The 8,135-nt window shown below is 37.7% G+C and overlaps 1 long non-coding RNA gene across 1 annotated transcript; it reads left to right on the top strand.

The window, feature by feature from the left end:
- Positions 1-2,569: 2,569 nt before the first annotated feature.
- LOC308396064 lies at positions 2,570-6,153 on the top strand. Its single transcript, XR_013971500.1, has 5 exons — positions 2,570-2,715; positions 2,798-2,855; positions 3,073-3,206; positions 3,305-3,362; positions 4,775-6,153. It is a non-coding gene; the product is annotated as an uncharacterized lncRNA (long non-coding RNA).
- The last annotated feature ends 1,982 nt before the right edge of the window (positions 6,154-8,135 follow it).

Genomic DNA, 8,135 nt, shown 5'->3' on the forward strand with positions numbered 1-8,135 from the left:
GTGTTATAGGAGGAGAAACCAGGATCTGTGCTTTCAAAGGTTTATCAGTGGATCTGCACTGCTCACATCAACATCTGACTTCAAGCAGAAAATGGTTCACTATATACTGGGATGGTTATAAGTATGTTCAGAGTGAGCTCTCTGTGGATGGACAACGTGTAACATACAACATGTCTGAAGAGAAAAACCCAACTTTAGCCATCAATGATCTAAGAGAGAGTGATGCAAACGCTTACTGCTGTATGGAGACTACAGACAGTGCAGGAAACTGTTGGCTCAACAGAATTAGTCTACAAGTTGTTGCAGGTACAGTGACTTTTACTCATTGATTACTTTCCAAATGACATCATTGTATAAGTTGTTCTCCATCATCCTCTCAGAGCTGCAGGTAAAGGTGATTCCTGCCACAGAGGGACAGACAGTAACACTGATGTGCAGCAGCAGCTGTCCTCTGACTGAAAAGCCTGCAGCCTACATCTGGTACAAGAACAGAGAGTTTCTCTATGAGGACTGGTCTCCCTGGTACCAAGAGCTGCTCAGCAGTGAGGAAGCAGTCACATACTCCTGTGCTGTCAAAGGCTACGAGCATCTCAGAGCCCCTCAAGTCTCTGTGGGTGAGTCATGATGTTTATTGTGCTACAAACCCTTCAGCAAAAATCTGTAAAAATGGCCTCAGTACAAATATTAAATCTAATTTCTTTTTGTCCAGATTCTATCACACAGATATGCTTCAGTGTGACTTATGGAAACACTTCTTTCCACAATGAGACATCAGTGAATGAGCGGCACTCCATCACATATCCCAGAGGTAAAAATTCCACACTCTACAAACACATCTCCAGTTAATATCAATTCTAGTCAGATTTGTTGAAACTATCATTTATAGGTATTATATGAGCTCTTTGAATATATCTATACATAGTAACAATAGGTGTGTTTATCCCTTTTCTACAGAGGTTCATGTTCAAAGAGCTTCTTTCACCTCAGTGTTTGTCACACTGACCTGTAACACCAGCTGTAACCTGACTGATGATCAAACTGTCTACATGTGGTATCACAACAAAATAAACTATTATGAGAATCAACATCATTCAACTCATAACTCTTCAACAGGCACATTCTCTTGTGCAGTTAAAGGCCACGAACATCTTCAATCTACAGAAGTTTGCAAGTTTCAAATCTATGTTGCCAACTAATAATGAACTCAAGTGCTGGAATACAGACCAATCAAACAACTCTAAATCTTCCATTTATATTTCAGGTGTTCAGTATAAAAACTGCTGGAGAGTGAATTATGTCAGCAGGAGAATCTGTGCTCTGGAAGGATCTTCAGTCAACATCACAAGTGAATACTCACATCCTGATAACATGAAGCCAGAGTTTAAATGTTGGAGTAAAAAATGGAGAAAAGATAAAGTGGAAGTTGAAGAGCTGATTGAGGCTGCAGGTCGTGTGGAATATCAGGACAACATGAAGAACCAACACATCCTGACCATCAACAACCTGAAGAAGAATGACTCAGGAGGATACACATTCAGATTCAAGAAAGATCATGAAGGATGGACCCAGTCTGATCTGCCTGGAGTCTTTTTGATTGTCACAGGTAAATCTAAACTCCTCAGTCAGCAGACTTTACTCATTAATGTCTGAACAGGAGCAGAGGTGGAAGAAATATTCAGATGCTGTGAACATGTCAATGCTGCACTGCAAATGCTCATTACAAAGAAAAAGTCATGCACTTAACCCTCTCAGGCTCAAATTAAACTTTTTGTTGCTAATGCACAACCAAGTCCTGCAGTGGTACTTCTGAGTAAAAAAAACTCATAACATATCTATGTGGGCTAATCAGGTTGTTAGTTTTTAACTGTTGCAAATCTGCAACGCCTGCCTCAAGAGGGTTAAAACTGAAATCATTCAAGTTTTCAGAAAAAAATGCATTTCATATTGTATAAAATAGTTCTTATTATGAAGGAAAAAATATGTTTTACTTTTTTAGAAGAAGCACTCATGTGTCTTTTCCATTTCTCACTTTGGTGTTTTTTTTTTTTTATTTGAACAATCTGGATACTGTTATTTTGTTTGAGCTATAAAGCAATTACTCATCATTTCAGCATTTAACGCTTTGACATCTAGGAGCATACATCACTTAACTGTCAACTTTAAATGAGGTCAGAAGAATTTTGAACAATAACATTTCTGGCTAATTTTGTTTGTTTGTTTGTTTGTTGTTATAAATCTACATTCACAAGAACCACATTTCCAAACCATAAATGTCGCATTTCCATTCCAAAATGTCTTCAGTTTGACAATTAAAAATCAATGAAAATGGTGCATAAATAATGATATATATATTTTTTTTTTACTTTCAGAGCTGAGAGTGAAGATGAGTCCTTCTGCAGTGGTGACAGAGGGTCAGAGAGTCACACTGACCTGCAGTACCAGCTGTCCTCTGACTGACAACACAAACTACATTTGGTACTTGAACAGTCGACCTCTGACCCCGAGAGAGAACCAGAACAAACATCTGATCCTAGACCCAGTCAGCAGGGAGGATGCAGGAAGCTACTCCTGTGCTGTGAAAACCCACAAAGATATCAGCTCTGCTCCAAAGACTCTCACTGTCCAAAGTATCAGAGGAACATGGACACCAGCAGCTGCAGGAGTTTCTGCTGCTCTGCTGGTTTTAATACTTCTCTCTGTCTTCTGGTGTGTTAGGTGAGTAACGCTTTGATCTCATTCAGGTCAATATGTTCTTCTGATATGGCTTTAATTATATATATATTTTCTATCTGTTCAGAAAAAAGAGGATTTCTAACCAGCCTTCAAGAGCTGAAACATTAGGCAACAAACAGCAGGTACCAAACAGGAAACAAAAAATTATTCTGCAATAACAGCTGAAATAAAACAAGCCGCTTGAACACCTTGTTTTTCTTCATATAAATCTATTCCTGCTTAACCCAAAAGCATGTATTTTTAGCCTTTGTATTGTTCTCCTTCATGTGAATTATAACCTCTATATATAAATGTATGTAGATATACATTAATAAAATGTGATGTTATTTGTCCATGCAGATTTTTCCTGATTTCATAAATAAAAACGTTCCAGGTGAATCGGATGAGCAGGATGGTCATCACTATGTCAGGCTGCGTTTCAGTTTGAAAAACAACACTGACATCTACTCAACCATCGAGTTATCGTCTGCTAAGTAAATACACCTTCTTTTTTTTTGCTTTATTCATCATATTCAAACTGTGATTTGAAATCACTTGTTGATTTGAAAATTATTTCCTTTCTTTAAATTAGAATGACGACGACTTCCAGTGACTTTGCAAGAAGTGAAACATCAAACAATGAAGAGCAGGTGCATGACAGGATTCAATTGTAAAACATCAACTCCTCTATTTTTCTTCATATCTTCAATCATTTGTTATCTATCAAGAACAGTGCTTAAACTTGTGTCCTCGTCTTTTTTTCCATCCATAATTCCTCCATTCATACATCTATTTTCTCCCATTTGTGTTGGGTTGGGTCACAGAGAGGGCAGACATGTAAACAAACTATCCCCTGCTAGCTCTTGCAGCAGTGGGTCATTTTGGCATTCCCAGGTTAGCCATCACACATCTCTCCAGCAGGTCCTGGGTGTTCCCCAGTGCATCCTCACTGTGGGAAGAAGCCACGTAGGAGGTATCCTAGTCAGACTATTGCTGACTAATTAGTACTAATTAGTACCTTTTGATTTGGGCGAGTAGTGGCTCCACAACCTCGACTTGAAAGATACTTTGCACCACTTGTAGCTCATCTTTTTCATACTATGTTAGTGGGATTGCTGTCAGGATTCTGCCAGAGGTGGGAGTTTGTTCCCAGTGTAACCTCATTTTATGTTTGGTATAGTCCTGTCAAGCATCCCCACCACCTGATTCGAGTCAGCACCATGTGGTGATCAATTGACAACTCTCCTCCTTTGTTCACCTGAGACCAGCTGTTTTTGACACATTTGAAATTATAATGGAGAAGAGGTCATCAATCATTCCATGACAGGCAGTAGTGAACTTTTCTAACAGACTAATTGAGTTTTATTGTCACAAGAACAGATATCTCTCATACTTCATGCAATACCTCTATAGTGGAACACATCTGTTTAACAAAAATCATCTGCTCTCTCTTCTCAAACATTATTGCAGGCCTGCACTGTACACACAAACTCACAAACTGCACAAACTCAAATACAAATCTACATGTTAGCTTCTATTCTGTTGTACAGTGGCACATTAATGTAATCTGATATCTATGTTTTCCTAAATTTAGCAAGCCATTTCAAAATTGAGATCTCTAATCTAGTTTAGAGGTCCCAACCGAGAAGCCTTAACACCCACTCACATCATTTGATCACAAGGTCTCACAATGGTTTCACCCGAAGCCTTGCTGGAGAATGACCCACACCCGTTTTTACAACTTGTCTCACATGATTATGCAGATCAACTGTGGGTTCACACTTTTCTTTCCAAGAAAAGACTTTAAAATGGATCCTAGATTCAATTGGAAGCTAATGTAGAGAGGCCAAAACGGGATTGATGTGGTCGAATTTCCTTCTGCTTTAAAAATCGTGCCGCAGCATTGTGCATTAGTTGCAAGCGTGACAAAGTGCCATGCCCAACCTCTACTAAAAGAGAATTGCAGTAATCCAAACGTGAAGTAATAAAGGCGTGAATAACACTTTCCAAGTTACACTTGGAAAGAAAGGGCTTAACCCAGTATGTTGTGTGTCCTCCTCAGGTGAACCCTGACCCCATATATGACAACCTCCCAGCACATTATAGCGGACTGCAACTACCTACGAGCCACACAAGTGATGTCTACTCCAGTATGGACCCACTGCCTGCTCACTAAAGTAACTTTGTTACCATAGTGATTTAAAGGGCCTTTTTCTCCGATAGGTTTAGCGACTGAGCTAATTTCAGTATCACAGCAGGGACACCACATTTGGTGGATCTGCCAGTGGTTTTCATACATAAATTACAGAAGAAATAAATGTTGAACTTTTCAGTTAGAAAATGTATTTTATTAAAACACATGTCACAACTGAAAGATGACAAAAAACTGCAACTTGAGTTTGAGTGCAGCTGAGTGACTGTTTTTTAATGCACCATGAAATATCAAAAACCATATTATCAACTTTTGTTAATAATATGTTTTTTTATATATATTTTTGCAACTCTCATAACTTTCCAAAGAAACTGTATGGGCATTTATTGCAATAAATGTGGCTACTGTTTAAATTCAGCCCTGTGGTTTCATATGTATTCTGGCTGATAGACGATGACCTCTTAATACTGACAGAGGGTCACTCTTCACTAAAAATCTGTTCTTTTGAAAAGTAGTCATGTTATGATTAGCAAATAATGTAATCCCTTGACAAAATGTACGAGACAAGAAAGCAAAAGTGTCCAGTGAACAAACATAGAGCAACACAGGGGGAGGCAACAGATGGAAACACAGGTGGGGGGACATGACTACAGCTACTCACACTGAAACCCACATGCTCTACATTACAGAGGACTCATTCCTAGAACAGAGATAAACAGAAAGCAGACGCTCTAAATAGCAACTTAAACTTTAAAATATGAACTAAGAATTTAAGACTGCAACAAAGAGTCAAACAACAGGAACCATTAGAAATTGTGGAAGCAGATTTCTTTTCTGTTGTATTACAAACATATTTAATCATATCACTTAAGTATAGCCAGATCACTCCTGACACCAATTGTATGCATCCATGTGGAATCTTATCACAACTGGGCCCCAAGTTTTATTGCACCTTCACAGAAGGTCCATTATATAATTGAAGATCTCCGACATCCTGCTCTTAGGGAGGTGACAGCCAAGCAGAAAACAAGGTCATAATTGTCTCTGTGAGGCAGGAGGTTAAAGGATGGGGCTGATGGCATAGAGATATATGATATGCTATGGAATGTTCTTTGTTTAACAGCGTCTGTGATGGGTTATATAACATGTAAGGGCAGCGGCCACAATTCAGAGATCACCCTAGTGTTTGACAGGAGTGGTTCTCTCCATATTGCAATATGTTATTAAACTCACTTTAAATCATGCTCACTGTGGTGTTTGCAGGTTATTGTTAAAATTTCCATAATAAAATCATGAAGTGATTTTGCTGTTGTTAAATCTGTGTGTCGTTTCTCAGCAGATACACTCACAGTAAACACTTTGTCTATTCTGTTTTCAACCTTTCCTGTAAAATTGCTATTTATTTTTGACATTCACTCATGTTTTTGAAATTTTATGAAGTGACAGAAACAGCAGCTGTAAAAAGGTGATTTACATATCACTTTGAACAAGAACTGTTATGTGGTTTGTCTCTGAACTTGAGCTCACTACAGATAAACATCATGGAAAGTACATCATGGCAGCACGGAGTAACTTCTACACAGAAAAAACGAGCAGTGTTAGTGCAACACCACAAGAGTCAATTTCAACACAGAGCCAGCGTCTCTTGAATAAAATGACAACAATTAATGCAACATGAAAAATAATAACTTTTTAAAAATTTCTTACCATATTCACATTGTTTTATGCTTATGTCAACTAATATGAATTATTATCAGTTGTAAACCCTTTTTAAAACTTTTTTACTGTCTACTCTTGTAGTATGAATAACAGCTGTATGGAGACTTTTGGTAGTTCCGAGGGGGGTATAACAGTAGTGTTTGCTGCGAGATCGATCAACTTTAGACCAGACAACAAACGACGGAGACTCCGGAAAAGTGCAATCAAACGATGAGTTTTATTATCACAGGAGAACAACCAACCGTCAGCATACGGAATGGGTTGCTCTGACAAGAATACATTGGGTTCTGGTTTTATAGGACAAAATATCACACCTACGTCAATACAGTTCAAAAATACATGGTGACAGACGGGCAAAAGTTCAATTCGTGCAGACAAGGGTACATCACGTACATATGACCTTACACCGACATATAACTTCTCTTTTCTACATTACTTGCCTTTTAAGGTAATAACTTCAGGTCTTAGCATCTCTGAGAGCTAATAATGGACCCTCGTCATTAATTACTAAGTAGAGTACTTTGCAGCCAGTCTCAAACTGAAGCAGAATACGCTTAGGCCTTCGCTCAGACCTGCTACTAGATTAATATGTGTATTGTAAGCATGCATGCAATTAACCTGCTATGTTCTCATCTCCCCTCAGCATGTATCATCTGGACACTCTCACCAGTGAAGCTTAAAACCTTCTAGAATGGAACATCAACTCTTAACCAAGCACATTTATGCATTGTGTATAAAATGAACTCAACCTGTAAAAATAGAAAGGTCAATGTGATGACAGACATATTCAATGCAATATAAACCCTGTAGGAAATATTACTGATAAATGATACTGTGAAACATGTTATTAATACATTCTTCATAAGGCAAATTATATGGTAGCAATGAAAGAATCTCTGAATCCCAACCTATCACATTATTCTAAATGGTCTTCAACAAAGTTATCTTCATAAGTGTAAAATAATAACTCTAAACAGTGTTAGAGAGCCTTGAAAAAATCATCAAATGCTCCAAGTGAACTGGTTGACTTGCATGGTTTGACCTGCTTGTCCAGGACAATAAGAAACTCACGGATGGTGTTCCTCTTTGTCCCTGCAGCACGTAGATAGGGTTGTGTAATGGGGTTGACGGCATCAACATGTTCCTGGATGCTTGTTCCACTCTGAGTATGTTAAAAATGAAGGAAAAAAAACAAAATAAGTTGAATAAAAAAATCAAAATATCTGTTAAAACGTAATTGTTACACGCTTTCCCCGTCAATGTTCAAATCAACAGCTAACCAACACCCCTCACCCCAAACACAAGACCACATGGTAATAAAAGGAATAAAACAGGTATCAAATATTTTTAAAATAGAGTGCATTTTATATATGAAAAGAAAACAAATGATTGTTGGCCTCTGGTAGACACCCTGAGCTTGAAGGATAAAAGACCACCCACAGAGAGGGGATTCTTTTAATATATATATATATATATATATATATATATATATATATATATATATATATATATATATATATATATATATATATATATATATACATATGATTTT

This window comes from Rhamphochromis sp. 'chilingali' (genome assembly GCF_963969265.1).
Source record: "Rhamphochromis sp. 'chilingali' genome assembly, chromosome: 4".
Taxonomy (NCBI): domain Eukaryota; kingdom Metazoa; phylum Chordata; class Actinopteri; order Cichliformes; family Cichlidae; genus Rhamphochromis; species Rhamphochromis sp. 'chilingali'.